General features: G+C 37.5%; 1 protein-coding gene across 8 annotated transcripts in view; it reads left to right on the top strand.

Moving 5' to 3' along the window:
* Lrrc28 (leucine rich repeat containing 28) overlaps window positions 1-17,870 on the top strand; it is a 129,683-nt gene that overhangs the window by 64,912 nt on the left and 46,901 nt on the right. The window lies entirely within an intron of this gene.

Raw genomic sequence — 17,870 nt, 5'->3', positions numbered from 1 at the left:
ACCATGCTTGCAGGCTGAGCTGAAGGGCAGATGGTTAGGAGCCACCTTACCCAAGAGAGGCCTTGGTCTCCCCCTGTTCTCGAAGGGAGCTTTACAGGTGCTCAGGAAGAGACATTTCTAGACTTTTGCTGTCTGCCTCTGGTTGATTTCTAGAGCCCCGAAAGGATTGTTGTGTGTAGTGTTTGCTTGTTTTTGCTGAAAACTGCATTGAATTCTTCACATTATCCCAAACTGCCATTGTTTTTTAAGCATTTTCAAGCTATTTAACTATTTTTAAATATTTAAGGAGCTCACAGAGCTGTAAAATTCCTATTTTTGTCATGAGTTTTGTGACAGTATCTTCCTATCCCTGATTCCTTGGCTCTGTTCCTACTTCAAAGTTATTGGACAAGTTCCTGTGTTCACACTTACAGGCAAAAACATTGAGAATGTGTTTTTAAATGTTTTGTTCAGTGATTGGGGTGGGTGCTTTTGTGAGACCAGAAACTGCTTTAAAGTATGGTTCTTTTTCTCAGAAAGCAGTAAGACATATTTGAAACTTCAAACTTGGATTTTATTTACCTAGCGGATTAACAGTTTTCATTCTCTTTGCTCCGAATGAATAAAATAATACAAACCAGAGTTTTTTTCTTCAACTCTTTGGTTGATTGAATTATAAAAATCAGAGTGAAACAAATAATCATGCAATCGTTGTAATGAACAATTCCTAGAAAGCTCCAGTGTAATTTCAATGCTGATTATTTAGTTAAAATATGAAATGTAATTGTGGATAACAGAAAATCAAGCAATAAATATGTAGGCAACAGAAAAGTAAACATTCATTTTCTTGCTTTAGGTACTGCAATTCCTATGTCATTGCTTCTGTGATATCAGAACATTGTAATGTTTTGAGTCACAAATCTATTGACTTTTTGACCGTAATTATAGGTTTACAATGAAAAGTTGTAAGTGTTCTAGAATTTTCATGGTGGGAAACAGAAGCCCAGTGTCACAGGCAGCACTGCCAGTGGTAATCCATAGGCTTGTTTATAAAACTTTAAACTCTGAGATAATTGGAGATTCACATGCAGGTATAAATCCATAAGCTTTGAACCAAACATAATTTTGTCTTCATAATTGGTTTTGCACAAATTAGCCATTGCTGTGTTGTGAGTAATGAGAGGAACCATGTGGAAAGGTTTGAAGTTCACTGAAATCTATGGCAATAATTTTCCTACTGCGGACTGTGGTAATAGTCATGATTAGGTATCACATGACCAAAACCCTGCTTCCATCCCCAGATCTGCTGGTGACCGAATGAATGAACCAGAAACACCATCTTTACCTACTAGCAGCCTATGACATTTTTATTGTAACAAAAAACATGATTTATTATGTTCTGTGACATAAAGATGAATAAAGTGGGCGTGGTGGCATAAGCCTGTAATCCCAGCACTTGGGAGGCTGAGGCAGGAGAGTTACCAAGAGTTTGAGGCCAGCTTGGGCTACCTAGTGAGTTCAGGGCCAGCCTTAACTACATAATGAGGCCCTGTCTTAATAATTAGCACCTCACAAATGCTGGACATGCACGAGTGTTCCAGTGACTGTGAGTGCCACCATACCCTAAGGTTTAGGGTCCCCCTTTCACTCTTTCCTTGAGCACAGTCCAAAATAACTGTTTTTTACTTTCCCTTTTTTAAAAGGAAAAAAAAAATACAACTTCTAGGCCTTTCTTACAGAGTAGGTGGGGGGAAGCATGCCTTAGAAATGTTGATTATCAGCATTTTCCAAACCTCTTACACAGTAAAAAGTGTATGAGGCGGCCAATGAATGGGAACCCGCTGACCAATCGCAAGGAAGTGGTTTCCTGACTGGATGCCTGCTCTGGAATATGCTAATGTGCACTGCAGGAGCAGGGTGACACATTGTTTTCCTCAACTCGCCAGACCACTGCTCTCTGCAGGTGTTTACGTGGGTGGTTTGCATAAACACTGCTGGAGATGAGAGTGGTCCATTGCTCAGCCAACCTATTACTACACGCATTTAGTTTAGTTCAGCGAATGTAGACATTGCATACGGGCATTGTGATTCTTTAAGGTTGTGCTTCTGTGTTTAAAGTTGTATTTCTGTGTTTATCTGTGTTGTTTTCATCTAATTTCTTATGTTCTGCCAAATTGCTGACTCAAACAATAGGATAAATAACACATTAAATTAAGTCAGGCAATGTTAGTATTTTTGGAAGTAGTTGCACCTAAAGCATTTCTGTTTGTCATTCTTTATGTGCTTACAAGTTTTTATTGTCATTTATTCTTCCATTTTTCTACTTGTTATTGGGTAGTGTTTGGAAGATCTGTTAAACAAAGCACAGCAAAAGATTATAGAGCACAAGAAAAGAATTTGGGCTCCAGTATGTATTGGTTACATGTTAACTGGCTCCCAGCAAAGCAGTAGTTGGAGCAGTTTTGTAAAGGCTAGAGAATGAAGCAGAAACCTAACAAAGTATATTTTGACATGTTCTGAGAGACCCAATACAATTTTCTGTGATGTTTATATTTGACAGACACTATATTAACTTTGAAATTTTCTTTTGATTTTACAATGGATATGTATCTATGTCTCGGCAACGTAGATTATATATCGTTTTCTGTTGCATTGTGTTTCAGTGAACCAAAGCACAAGTACAAATTCTATATGGTCATTCTTATATAAAATAAATTAATTTTTTTTGTCTTCTCTGTTTTGGTGGCAGGAATCAAACTCAGGACCTCTCACTTGCCAGGCAAGCACTGTGCCATGAGCTATATCCCCCACCTTTATTTATTTATTTGATTTTTTGAGGGTCTTACTTTGTAGCCCAGACTGGCCTTGAACTCAAGGTGATCCTCCTGCCTCAGACTCCCAAGTACTGGGATTACAAGTGTGCATCACCATTCCCAGTTTGATTAATTAATTTTGAAAAGTAACAGGTATTTAGGGTTTGCATTTCCTGTTCTAGGGAATCCTAAGTGTAAGATGAAATACCAACATGTCAGTGCACAATTGTGTTAATTATTATTGTTAGGAAAATAATGACTGGCTATAGATATAAAACTCCAAACAACTTATGAAAGCTTCATAGTTAATGCTTTCTGTGCCCAGTTCCATTTCTGTAATTCTGTAACTAATCACATCAATCACTTCTGAAGTACTTTTTATTTAAATTCTGCTGATAGTTACCTTCATAGCACTGAATGATCAGTAGTGGATAAATCTAGAGACTTGTACTACTTTGAGAGAAAATATGCAAATTCAAGGAGCAGTAAAAAAGATCAAGGTGAGATATGTGTATGTACCACTTCCCCGTAACAAATGTACTTAATACATATTGCAAACGTACTAATAAAATTTTTTAAAATGCAAATTCTAGACATCTAATGCAAAAATTTTAAGGAGATAGGGAATGTGAATTTATTATTGTTTCTTACAAAGACTGTGTAGTTAAAATCAGAGTTATGGGGACTGGGGATTTAGCTCAGCGGCATAAGTGCCTGCCTTACAAGCAGGCGGTCATGAGTTCGATCCCCGGTACCGATAAAAATGAAAAAGACAAAAAAAAAAATCACAGTTATATTTTATGCTAATGTAGCATTTTTTTTTAACTAAAGGAGTTTTTAACCACGTACGTCATGTGTCTTTTCAGTGATTTTTAAATATTTTATCAGTGGGAGTCACCATCTACTTTCTCTTCTTCACTGTAGTTTTTCTTATGGAAATTTCAAGGAGTTGAACTGGGATTTAATGAGTTTGGTGATACGAAATGTATACATACTAAATATTTTATCTTTAAAGTTTCTTCCTGTTTTGAGTTTAAAAAGTAAGGTGAAAGCAGTTGTCAAAATATTCTTTTCAGAGAATCAAATATGTACTGCTTTTAGTCATTCTCTACAAAGTAATAAAATAATTTTGTTTTGGGCTGTGATACTAAGATATTTCTTGAAACTCTGATTATAACAGTTTTACACCAACAATGGACACCTAGTGATTTCATTCAAGTCAAACCCGAAAGCTTCTTTGTGTTACCTCAAATAGAGAGATAAAAAGCCTACTTAGGAGAAATCCATAAAATACACAACCACTAAAATAAAACATGAAATGAAAATCTGCATATGTGGCCTCCAAGAATCTTACAGAATGAGAAAGATAAAAGATTTTTCCAGGTAGAAATCACCATGTACAAATACAGGCAAAATAACAAACAGGCTAAGTTTTAAAATAAGTGCTTTTAAAAATCAAAGAATACATCCGAAGACGACGTACATTCTTCCTTCCCTGCAGCAGCTGGTTGCAACAGCCAGTTAGCCAGAACGCTTTCTAGCTCTTTCTCTCGTGTTCTGCAATGTTCTCAGTGGTATATTGGTAGGTACCTCAAATATCAACTTGATTACTTGGTTAGGTACTCAGTAATCAGCAGAGAAGTAAGTTATTTTGGAGAATACTACTGTGATTCTAGTATATAAAGTGCCGAGTAAAATGTCACAACAAAATGATTTTCTTTCATGAATCAGTCTCTTCAACACTTAAAAATTTTTGTTGGGAATTAATTGGCAAGCTTGACAGCTACATATAAATATTTAAATAAATCAGTTTCTTTTGTGCTTCTCACATGTCAGAAGCATTTGTTTTTAAAATTCCTAAGTAATGTTTAATTATCCTTCATAAATATAATAGATAATGTTAAGAGGGCTTCTTAATTATTAATTTGATTTTTAAACTTAACAGAGTGTTCTGTTTCTATTACGAATACATAATAGGTTTTTCAGCCTACTTTGTGAAGTTATTTTTTCTCAGTTGTGATTATTTGTTATTCAGTCTAACTTGCCACACATTCAAAATTATGAATATATAGCCTGCTCCCTGTGATTGTGAACAGTTATGTCCTATACGAGCAGGTCCTAAGTTATATTAACAGACTCTTAACTATTAAGAGTCTTCAAAATGTTAATCACAAATTCCCATTTAAATTTATAGGCCATTATCTCTCTAGGCCAAGAAGTTTCTCAACATTCTTTTTTTCTTCTTCTTTTTCTTTTTTTGCAGTGCTGGGAGTTGAACCCAGGGCCTGTGCATCCTATGCAGATGCTCATTGCTGAGCCTTGCCCATAGGTCTTCGTACCTTTGAAGTAGCGCATCACACACTTTCTGTTGTATGAGAGAACACATCCCAGTGAACATGATTAAGAGGGAAGACAGGAGGGTGGGGGATGTAGCTCAGTGGCACAGCAGCTGCCTGGCAAGCATGAGATCATGAGATCATGAGTTCGAGTCCCAGTGCAAAAAAATAATGAACCCTGGGAGAAGTGCACTGGTGATGTTTGCACTCCACAAATGTCACCCCCTCTGTCTTCCTGGATCATGACGTGAATGAAACAAAAACTACTTCTAACCCTTAGAACAGATCAGTTAAGCCATGAATATATTTTTCCAAAGTTCATGGGTTTGGCTTTACCCTCACAAATGTGAAAATAATATAATAGTTAAACAAATACACCTGCATTCCAAATTCATGAAATCAGATCATTACTTTAATTACTTTTAGAGACATAAATTTACAAGATTCAACAGTTTTTAAGTTTAATATATCCTTATGAGGTTTCTAAATAATTTCAAAAGCAAGAAATCATGATTCTTATAAAATATTTCTAAGCAGTCATTGAGTATTTAATTCTGAAGATGTTGATCTTGTGTATATGTGTGTGTGTATATATATATATATATATATATTGTATATATATTATATATATTTAGACTTCCCCACAGAGTTTAAGGTATATTCTTAATAAAACTAGTGATAATACATCCAGATCTTATTGTTTTTAGAGTCAGTTTCATGCTTAAAATCTATATAATAATTCTACATCACAGCAGTTCCAAAATAGGAATTTCACAAATCTGAATGAAAACATTGGATTGACTTTGCTGCCTTATGACCTTAATGAGTAGTATTTATTGGCTGTCTTATCTTCCAAAATGCTTGCTGGAAATTTAGTTACATTATTTTATAGTCAACTCTATCATTTATCCGTACTGTGTTTATTTCTCTAAACCTGTATCAATAATAGCAAACCACATACAATTTAAGATGCGTAGAAGGCTGGGTCTGTTTGACATGGGCAGCGGGTCTTCTATGGGTAATCTAGATCTTTTGCAGGTGGGGAGGGGACCAAGAAATGGACAGAAGGAGGGGAGGGCTGTAAAAAGAATTAAGGTGTGTTGTAGAAATGTACCAGCTCCCCACGAGGCGTGTAATCTTTATGTATTGCAAACATGTACTACCAAAAATTAAAATGATAAAAAGAATACCGCCATCACTTACACTTGTAGAGATATGATGTCAGGAAGAGTTAGGCTGTGTTGCAGCTGTAACAAACCGCTGTCAATCTATAGTTGCTCCTTTCTTTGATCAGGGAACTGCAGATCACCTCCGAAGTCCGAGTACAGTGGTACCTCCATGTCACTGGTAATTCATTCTCAGAGGCGCAAGGTTTACTCAACAAATGTTTCGGCTGGGAGGGGCAGTGAGCCATGAGGAAATCAACACTAATTAAGCTTTAGCCTGCATTGAATATCAAACACAGGACAAAATTTGCATGTCAAAATGAGCGAAGTACCAAATTCCACAAGTTTCAAAACAGTTGAATAGCAAGGTATGATGGTAGTTTGAGTTTTACTAAGCAACAAATCTGAATTATAGGCGTGAGGTTTGTACATTTCATCTGTGCTTGCTGAGCAAATGAGACTGTTTAGTAAATGTATTAGTTTCAAGAGTATTTATTAAGCACCTACCACGTACCAGACATTTCTAGAGCAGGAGCCCCTTCTCTTAGGACGTTTTATTTTGTAGTGGAAGGCACAAATATGGTTTAGCAAAATAAATTGTGGTAAATTGCAGCGAGGGAGAGGTAAATAACTGTAATGGGATGCTATCGTTGAGAGGTGGAGAACCTGGAGAGAGAACCAGGGAGGCCTTAGTGAACATGTGATGGTAAATCCCTGACATCCCAGTATTCAAGGATGAGGCTGTGGGCTGGATGTGTAGCTCAGTGGTAGATACGTGCTCAGTCTGTGCAAGACCCTAGAATCAGTCCTCAGCACGTGTACATGGATACACACACACATGCACACACACACATGTATACAGGCAAAAGCACAAACAAAAAGAATGAGTCTGCATACTGAAAAGTTGGGAGATAAGGGAGGGAGCCAGGCCGGGGCTGAGCTGCAGGCTGTGTGGTTTGTCAAACGAGATTTAAGATTTTATTGACAGCTTGGCACGGTATAACCCTAATCCCAGCATTCTGAGGAATTTAGCAGCTTGTTTGAGACTCTTTTTCAAATAAATAATAAAAAGAAAGGGCTAGGGAGGTGGTGCAGTACAGACACTCTGGGTTCAATCCTCAATACCATAAAAATTTTTTTTTATATTGACAGACTGTGAGAAGCCAGGACAGAGTTTAGAATGCAGCAGGAATGTGATCTGACTTTTTATATTTAATGTAACTTTGCCTCTGTGTGGAAAATGGGTTGGCAAGGATTAGATGAGAAGCAGAAACAGTCTAGGAGACTGGTAGATCAAGCAAGAGGTAAAAGCGGCTGGCACACAGTGGGTAACAGCGAAGGTAAAGGCAGATTCACTACAGACAGATTGAGTACCTGCCTTAGTTTGTTTTCTGTTACTATAACAGAATTCCTGGGATAAGATAACTGGTAAAGAATAGAAGGTTATTTATTCTGGAGGCAGGAAGTCAAAGCCTAAGGCGTGGGCATGTGGTGAGGGTCTTGTGCCTGTGCCACTGAGGAGGGCGTCACATGGTGAGACAGAGTGTGTCCAGACCCCCTTCCTCTTCTTGCAAAGTTGCCAGTGCCGTCGGGGCAGGCCTGCCCCCTGACCTCTCCTAATCCTGCCTGCCTCCCGGGGGCCTCCTCTAGCTGTCCTTAACAGAGGAATTTGGTGATTCGATTTCCAGCCCCTGCACTTTTGGGAATGCATGCAGACCACAGCGCGGCTGACGTGGTTCTCTGCAGACTGCGGTCACTACTTGTCGCTGTGGTGTGAAAGAAAAAGGCGAGTTACAGAGGTTTTCTCTTGGTCACTGGCCACGTCATGGACTATTGCCCACGGTGGACGCACTTATCTATGCTCATTTTTGTTTTGTTCTTAGTTAAAAATGACTGAAAGATCTTACAGGGGTAAAGTCACCTGTAAAACTCCCTGTGTGTAACCCCTCCTTCCCCACAGAGTCCCCAGTATCACTTTAGAGTATGTTAGCCACATTTTAGTTTATGTTTGCAGTGTAGTTCCTCCAGCAGAGAGACACCGGGTACCCCTTTGTCCGGTCAGAGACAAATGCACAGTACTATAAAGAGGAGTACAGTGTCCCTGTCCCTGGCCCTAGTCAAGTCTTTGGGGACAGAACAAGCAAGAGCTAAACAGCAAAATGACGGTCCACGTTTTTGTGGCCAGAGACAAGTGTGCTGACTTGGTGATCCCTAAATGAGGCTTTGAATAATTTGTTGAAGTTGCTTTTTTCTGTGGCACCTGTGTATTTAAGAACATTTTTTTTCCAACCAGTTTCTGTTATCAAAGAAATATTTGAGAAACCTGTGCTAATCTTTTAAGAGCAAAACAGGAAAACTTCCCTGTCTGGGGTGTCCTCGTTTACCCACCCTGTCAGCTTATGAAGCCGTACCATCGACTAGAACCTTCCGTGAAGATGGCGCAATCCATGTCTGCGCCATTCAGAACAACCGCCACTCCCAAAACGTGGCTCCCTGCCCATCACTGAACGTCCTGCTACTGAACCTGGGGAGAGCACTTTAAATTTCACTGAACTATAACTTTCACAGCCACATGCAACACCTCTGTCCGCAGGTGTCATTTGTGGGTAACACATTGAAAGTGCTCTCCTGTTTCTGTACACCCAATAAAAATAACACCTTAGTAAGAGGTTATCATGTTCCAGACACTCTTTGCCAATATCTACCTGCAGAATAGCTGAGGAAAATGTTCCCTGGGGGAGCAGATGATTTTTACAAAGCAACACAGCTAAGTGACACTTGTGGCAGGCTCCGTGGTTTTTGTGTGGGTGATCGCTTGTTTTGGGGTGGGGGAAGTAGAACCCAGGACCTTCACACTGAGCTCTACCCCACACTCTGTAATTTTTTTAAACAAGGTCTTGCTGAATCACTAAGCTTCAACATGCGGTCCTCTTGCCTCGGCCTCTCCGAGTGCTGGGATTAGAGGTACGGTTTACCGCGCTCAGTGTAGATGCACTCTGAAATCCGCATCAGATTAGCCCGGAAGGCCCTGTGTCTTCCTTTCTGATAGACTTTTCCGCCATCCTTTTTAGGACGGTAGCTGTTTCTGATCTTTTATTGTTCAAATTAGGACTTCACTTTCCAAGCTCTTCCTCCTGACCGTTTCTTTATTTTGATTTCCCAGACAGAAATTCTTCAGGTATTTCTGTTTGCTAAGCCAGGCCCCAAGTCAGTAACTCTTCAATTCTATTGTCTCTTGTTTCTGCCACTCCTAGTCTGTTAAGATCTGTGAATTTTTCATTTTCTTTATATATTTTAATAGTTAATCCTATTGAATATAATTTCCACTTTTCTGCTGAGACTTGTTGCTTCATTAAGACTGTATTTCTATTTATTTTTAAACATTTTCTCTATTTTTAACATGTATTTGTTGTACTGTACTTGCTTTAAAATCTTCGCTGAGTTCAATAGCTGATCTGTTTCTAGGTCAGTTTCTATTGGCTGACGTTTTGTCTGTCTCTGCTCTGCCCATGCGTCATTTAGTCTCTTTTTTGTGTATCTGCCTTTTGTCTTGGTCTTCATCTTCATCTTGGTCTTCGTCTTCTTCTTCTGCTGCTGCTTTTCTTCTTCTTCTTCTTCTCCTCCTCCTCCTCCTCCTCCTCCTCCCTCTCTGCCTCCTTTTCCTCTTCCTCCTCCCCTGTTCCTCCTCCTTCTCCTTCTTCATAGTTGGCATTGTGGAACTCCAGATTCCTTTATCTTCCTCTGCAGAGTGTTGGCATTGGCCCTTCTAGGCAGTTCAGTTCCGCTGATTACCTTGAACTTGTTTAGGACTGACTTGACATTTTAGTACACAATACTAACTGTGGAAGGCCTGAGGTATTTTCCAAAGTGTTGCAGGGATCTGACTATAGGATGTGATTCTTAGCTTCAGGCTTTTTCTGGTGTCTCAGATGGATATTGGGTTTATGAACAAGGTCTCTTTCCTCTGCTTTGGCCAGAATTCCAGTAGCTTCCAGCACAACTTGAAAGCTGCTGTCTCTGTTCGGCAGGCAGCTCCACAGCAGTGTGGGGTTTTCTCACCTTGCCCTGAGCCGCGGACTCCTGGGAGCCCCCTACTTAGACTTTGCCACTTCATCTTCCCACCACCCCTTTTTCTTCTGTGCTGTGCTCCTCAGGGTCCAGCTGCTACAGCTGTGTCAGATTCCGATCGCTGCTTCCGAGGGATATCAGGGCTGCTGTACTTGGAGCTGTTTGTATTCTTACTGGAATGACGTTTTATCTCTTATCATGCCAATTCCATCCTGTTTTACAGAAGCTCCTTGGAACCATTTTTCAAGGGAATTCTTTAAGGGATTATATATCTCTTAAATCATTGTTATTCACTTTAAAATAATTGAAATTCTGAGCAGATTAAAATCCCATAAGTATTATTTGTTCTTCAGGCATTAAGTATACAGAAGTTGCAAAATTACCTTGCTAGCTAAATTTTTAAATCCAATTAGACACACTTGATTAGGGATGAGTATACTATTACTGATACACTTGAGTTTCTTTCTCTCATCTTGTTTTATGTTCTCTGCTGCATTTTTTTCTCTTCATGTTGCATAATAGAATTCTTGTTAATTTCCTGGACCCACTTGCCAATTCTACTACACTTTTCAATTATGCTGCTAATTACTTTCACATTCTTAATCCTAATTAAACTTGTATTTTTGTGACCGTAAAAAATAACTCTATTCCTCAGCTAGATAATTTTGTTCCCATTCATTCTACCTTCCTTTTCCCAGGAAGAAATTTTTTACTTCTCTGTTTAATCTTCTTTCCATTGTACCTGTCTGTGTTTTCTTGGGATATAACTGAAATTCAGGATACTATAATATAACTTGTGATGTATTTTTCTTTTTTTAAAAAAAACTTAATATTTGCTTTAAAAATTCCTGCTCAGCTTATTAACATACAGCACACATTTTCTGTCTGTCAGTGCATCCTATATAATGTTTACTGTTTTTCTGTGTTGTATTTCTCATCCTAACACCGCCATTCATGGTTAGTTATGATTTTGTTAGTTTACATGTATAAATTAAATGTAAATTAGATAAATTACATGCACAGTGAACTCCAAATCCTTCCCTATTTCTAAGGCTTCCTTTTACTTCAGCAAGTAAACGGGTGGAGGCCCAGGAGGAAGGGTTATTCTGTGTCATTCTCAGTGGCCTGACCTGGGTCACGTACCGTCCTTAAATAATCACTAGGGCAAGGGGACAAAAACTTATCCTAGCCAGAGTTGGGCCCAACCATAAAGCTCATTGTGGGCTCACATTTCCGCGGTTGTATATGAACCCTATGGTAGATAAATGAAGACTTCAAGATCTCAGTGCTGTGTGATTAGCGAGCAGTGGTTGATGGCAAGTTATCTGTGGCTTAGCTGTCTGGTTTTTCCTGTTTTGTTTTCTCAAAGAATTTTTAGGATTTACTGGGGTGTTTGTTTATCTGGAGATACCAAGGATAAACCCAGGGCTGATGGATGTTGGCCAAGCAATCTACAACTGAGCCGTATCCCTGCCCTGCCTGGTCATGTTTTGAGCATTGGCGTATAGTCCAGGCTTCCTTTTTCTGTAAGAATTCTCCTTTGTCCATTAGTGCAATGTTTTCTTTTTCTTCTCTGTTATTCAGTAATTTCTCACAGTTTCTGGTTTGCGCCAGCTGCCAGTATTTCTTTCCCCTGACTTTTACATGTTCTTGCTTTAAAAATGTATATCCAGTAACGTCTCGGGACTGAAGTGTCAACATTTATTATTTCGTATGATTTTCTCCAATTTTATTTCATCCTGTATTTAGTCTGCAAGCTCACTTCAGCCACAGACAGGGATCAAGAATTTTTGGACGGGCTGCTTCTTTGCAGAGTGAGCAGTCCGGATTTAAAATATAACCGTTGTCATGGGCTGCATGGGGACATTTCAGTCAAGGGCATACTGCATAGACACAGGTGGCCCCACAAGATGATAATGGAACTGAAAATGTCCCGTGGCCTAGTGACATGGTAGCCATTACCACTGTGTTACAGTGGCCTGCAGTACTGAGCACAGGGATGTGCTATGCAAGCTGTAGCCTAGGAACAGTGGTCCACACTCTACTGCCTAAGAGTGCAGTCGGCGGTGCCCTAGGTCTGATCTATTCTGCAACGTCCACAGGACAAAATTGTCTAGTGGTACATCTCTCACAAAATATCCAGATTGTTAATTGATACATGATTTTGTAGGAAAGTGTTAAAGCATTTTAATTCTCATGTCACAATTCCATATGAATTTTGCTTTTTTGTTGTTGTTTAAATGACTTCAGATTGTATGTGAGATTTGATCCCAGTTATTATAAGTATTGTCTGAAAGGTTGTATTGCTCGATGCTTGTGGTTAACTTAAGGGTATGTGGTGTCCTTAGCCTCTCTTGAGACAGACTGCTATTTCAACTGAATCTGAGTCAGTTTTCATTTTTTGCACTTGGCTCAGAAAGGTGGTCCTGCTCAGTTTTTTTGAGAGATGTCTGTCTCCCAAGAGCCCTTCTCTGTTAGCCGTAAGCATATGTGTTTGTAGTTGTTTCCATGGTAAAACTTCATCAATTACAAGGGAATTTATATTCAGAATGTTGTACAATATGATGAACTAAAGATTAGAAATATTTTTCCGGAATGTATCATCAAATTGATTTTGTGATACATTTCATCTACTCACATTATTACCCTTCTTGAGCTAGGGTTATTCTATTTAGTCTTAGCTGTTTTTTTTACAGATGTTTTTTGCAAATACCTAACTAACCCAGTCACACAACTCATAATAAATGACAGGATTATAGGTTGAGCCTATTTCTGTATAACAGATTATATACATTCTACAACCCCATCAAGAGAAAGCAAACGAACACAAAGAAGGTGATTTAACTGTGTAGAGAATGAAATTTGGCATTAAAATACTTTTTCTTTCTTTGTATATTCTCCTTAGCCAGGAGTGCTTTGGAGCTTAAATTAGAGCTGTTTTTAGTGGTACCGGAAAAAGCCAGCTCTTGAAAATAGCAAACCTTGTTATTGACTCTCTGTGGTCACCGGCTTGGCCCGGAGTGGGTGGCTTCCTTCCCATTCCATTTAAATTCTAGGTTAGGCCAGTGCACATCATCCAGAATGATGATTTAAAGGGGACCTGGTGTTTTTTCTTTGGCAATTGGTCCCCTAATGTTATTTTTATGCTTAGTTAAAGTAATGACTATGTGACAATAATGAAATAATTTTCAGAATACTCTGTGAGTAGCTGAAAAGTATTAGAGTATTATATATTTATCATAAAAATAAGCAGTGTCAACAACTGTGAAGTTAGGGTTATTCCAGGGACATTAGGAACTGAAGTGCACAAGTGCTGTTTATTTCCAGGGAGCTAGAGCAGGAGACCAGCTGAAAAGAGAAACAAATGTGCGGTGACTGGATGTCAGAAAAACTACCTTTAAATGAAGACGACATGGCAATAAATATTTATGAAGATGTCAATAATATTAAATGTGTGATAAATTATATTCACATTAAAAATAACCATAAAACTATATTTAAAAAAGACTTTCCAGAAAAAATACAAGTACATTGTATTAGAAATAAAAAATTATGAAACTGATTCAGGTATGTGAATTTACACCAAAAATAACTATTGCACTTCTTCATAAGGTACAGTAATCAGCATGTGGAACTTTTTGGAATTTTGCTTTAATAAACAATACATACTATTTTAAATATTTAAGAAGACAATTCTTGAGTCACTGCTTTTGTTTTTTATTTTAACATACAGGAAAATTCACCCTTCTGGTCTGCTGTCATGCAGTCACCAGCACAATCAAGATACATAAAATTTCCAACAACTCCCAAGATATCTCCATAGTTATTTTTGAAACTGCAATTCTAAATTATTTTTCCTGGTATTCAGAAATATAGTTGATTCTTTAATGTTGATCTTGTACCCGGAAATCTTGTTAGTCTTGTTAGTCTGAACATTTGTGAATCCCCTAGGATTTTCTAAACAACTAAGCCAACTATGAATAAAGAAACCTTCTCTGTCTCCTTCCCATTCTTGGTGCTTTCTGTTTGTTTGTTTTATAAAGCAGTTGCCAGAACCGCCCACAAATTATCGAGAGGCAATGGGTAGAGTTGGTCTCACTGCCTTACTCCTGATCTAAGGAATAAAACACTCTGACCCCTCCAAAATAGTTCGGCTATGGGTGTTTTTTAGATTCCCCTTAGTGGATTAAGGGGTCAGTTTAAAAAAAAAGAGAGAGAGAGGGAGAGAGGAAAAAAAATCAAGAAGCAAACAAACCAAAAGAGAACAACAGAAGCAAAAACAAAGAAACAAAAAACCAATAGCAATACAGGTTTTCAAAACAAGATGATAGGAATTTAACAATGGTGGTTATATTGCATATTATTATCTCCAAAGTAGTTGCTCAGGTTATCAGATATGTGAATAAAGCAAAACAATAAAATGGAACAAAACATTGGATTTCAAAAACAAGACTGAAGGAAATCCCCTATAGTTGCTATAATGCATACTGTCATCCTCCAAATAGATGTTCAGACTACAAGCATTAGGCCTGCAAAGTCAATCAGACAATACAAGCATTGTTGTTGTTATTATTATTATTATTCTTTTTATAGCTGACATAGCCTGAGTTCCTCCAAATCAGCCAATTATTTACCAGGGTGAGGGAATGGGTATTCTTGTTGTGTCCCACCCCACTGGCTCACGGGAAAGTATTGTTTGGCTTCTTGAGTCTCCTCCTATTCTGCATGGCTGCTGCTGGCTCATGAGAAGGCGTGGTTTGGTTTCTAAAGAGTCATTTTTGTTTTTAGTTTGTTAGACTTTTGTCATGAGTGGATTGTGAATTTTGGGAAATATTTTTTCTGTATCTATCAAGATGATTGTTCAGATTTTGTCCTTTTTCTATAACCATACTTTTGTACTGATTAATTTTTCAAGTGTTCCACCAGCCCACATTCCTGGCATCAGTCCTACTTGCTCATTATGTACAATTATTTTTATGTGTTTCCATCTACTATTTGGTAATATTTAAAGGAATTTTTTGTATTTCTGTTCATGGGGGATATTCATTCTTCATGACTTACTTTCTTAGCATGTTTTTTTTTTGTTTGGCTTTAGTAATATATTTATTGGTAATAGATTTGACTGGGTTCATAGATTAGTAATAGATTGATTTAGTAACAGATTCGATTGGTTTCAAAGATAGAGTTGGAAAGTTTATCTAAGTTCTGAAAGAGTTTATGAAGAATTGGTGTTCTTTTTTATTTAGTGAAACAAATATTTAATAGAACGGAAAAAGCCATCTGGACCTGGGCTTTCCGTTGTGGAAACATTTAAAGTTACTAACTCAGTTTTTTAATATCAGTGACATTTTTTAATGATTTCCTCAAGTAGGTTTGGTGAGCAGAAACATGTTCATTTCATCAGAGCTGCCAATTTGCCATAATAAGTGTGTTCATGATATCTTCTTGTAATTTTTTTATTGTCATAGTTTTTAAAAATTTTCTTTAATGTAATACAAGTGGATAATAATAATATAAAAACATTTTTACTTCTATGAGAAAATAAAGCAAAACATAAAATCATATAAGAAAATAGAGAACAGTGATGGTTAATTATTGTCTACTATGATATTAAGATAAATAGCAAACAAACTAACAAACAACTGGTCAAAATGTTACTTAAGTGTACACATCATAGACAAAAAAAGATTCTTTCTTACAAAGAAGAAACAAATAGAAGGCCAACACTTTTTTCAGTGAACAAACTAATAATATAATAATTTAATATAATATAATAATATAATATAATTTCAGTGAATAAACTAATAATATAAGTTAGCATTTATCTTAAAATGTTTGAAACAATAGAATAGATAATTTGGGGAGTTATTTGAACTACTCCCCACTTCTGCTTATCTGTCTCCTCTTTCTTTCTCCCCCTATCAATCCCTTTATCTATCTAGCTACAGAGTCTGCCAAAAAAAATGTATACACACTTCAGGAGAAAAAACTCATATAAATATTTTAACACTAAATTTATTGAGACACCATGAGATTAATACAAGTTACTTTTGTCCTCTACAATTACAAGAGGTGCTCAAACTAATGGCCGTTAACGTCCAGACATTTATTAGTATGTAGAATTGCTGTTTGGGTCACCTTGGTCACTGAGATTGCTGCAGTGGATTTTCAATTTCTTCTTTACGGACCGCCAGTGTAGTGGGTTTTCTGCAATATATGACCTCCTTTAGGGTCCCCCATAGAAAGGTAACACTGTTTTAAAAAAATCATACTGTTTGTCTTTTCCTGAATTGTGTATATGGTTCTCATAAGAGAAACCAGGTGATATTTAAGTTTGTGTTTCTGACTTATTTCATTGGACGTTATTTTCTAAAATTGCATCCATTTGCCTGTGAACTCCTCAAATTTATCTTCCTTTGTGATAGAATAGTACTCGATTGTGTATAGATACCACCCTTTCTTTATCCATTTGCCTATAAATGGATACATACACTGTTTACAAGATCTTTTGTTATAGATCTGTTATTATAAATTGTGCTGTTACACACATGGGTATGCATATATTCCTGTGACATGATGACTTTAACTCTTGTGAGAAGATACCTAGAAGTGAGCTAGCTGAGTCACATAGGATTTCTATTTTTGATTTTTTGAGGCATCTGCACACCACTTTCCATAGCAGCGCCATGAAGTCGGTGGTGATGTCTCCTCTTCTGTTCCCGAGCTTGGCAGTCTGTGCACTGTCCCTCTGTTCACTGCTTTACTCATTCATTTATTCATTTACTTCAGCCTCGCTAAAAGTTTACCAATTTTAACCCTTTCAGAAAGAACTTTTATTTTTATTGAACTTTAAATAATGTATTTTCAATTTCTATTTCATTGTTGTATATTAGTTGTCATTTCTTCTTTTCTAATTTCTATATATTTAGTTTTTTCCTACTTTTTCTCCCAAAGTGGAAGGTTAAGAAATGAATTTGAGAACATTTTTCCTAATATAGAGTTAAAACTTAACTCTCCCACTTACTACTTCCCTTACTGTAGCCCATCAATGTTGATATCTCATGTTGGTAGTTTTTATCAAAAATGTTTTCTAATTTTCCTTGCAATGTCTTTTACTTGAGGTTTATGTAGAAATGTGTTGCTTCAATTTCACTTATTTTGGGATTTAGAAATTTGGGGAACTTGTTTATTTTGTACTTATATTGTTTTTTATTTTTTTAAGCACTAGTTAGTAAGAAATGCTCTTAACTTACAGTAAGTGTAAAGACAGAAAGCATTTTCTATAAATGGCCAGAGGGTAAATCTTTTTACGTTTTGCAGGCCGTACATGGTCTGTGTCCCAAAGAGAAGACATTGCTAATGTCATCCCAAGTCCTAACCCACCTAGAATGTGCCTGGGCGCTACAATCCCTTGGTGGGATGGAAAGGGGTCAGGGTAGGAGAAGGGCAGTAGAGGACATCATGATGGTCTTTAGCACACAGTGTCCGTGATGGAGGAGAAGCAGGCT

This window comes from Cavia porcellus, unplaced genomic scaffold, assembly GCF_034190915.1.
Source record: "Cavia porcellus strain 051 isolate PalLab524CR breed Dunkin Hartley unplaced genomic scaffold, mCavPor4.1 scaffold_6, whole genome shotgun sequence".
Classification (NCBI taxonomy): Eukaryota; Metazoa; Chordata; class Mammalia; order Rodentia; family Caviidae; genus Cavia; species Cavia porcellus.
The sequence above is the reverse complement of the archived record's forward strand: the minus strand, read 5'-3'. Positions and strand labels throughout refer to the sequence as shown.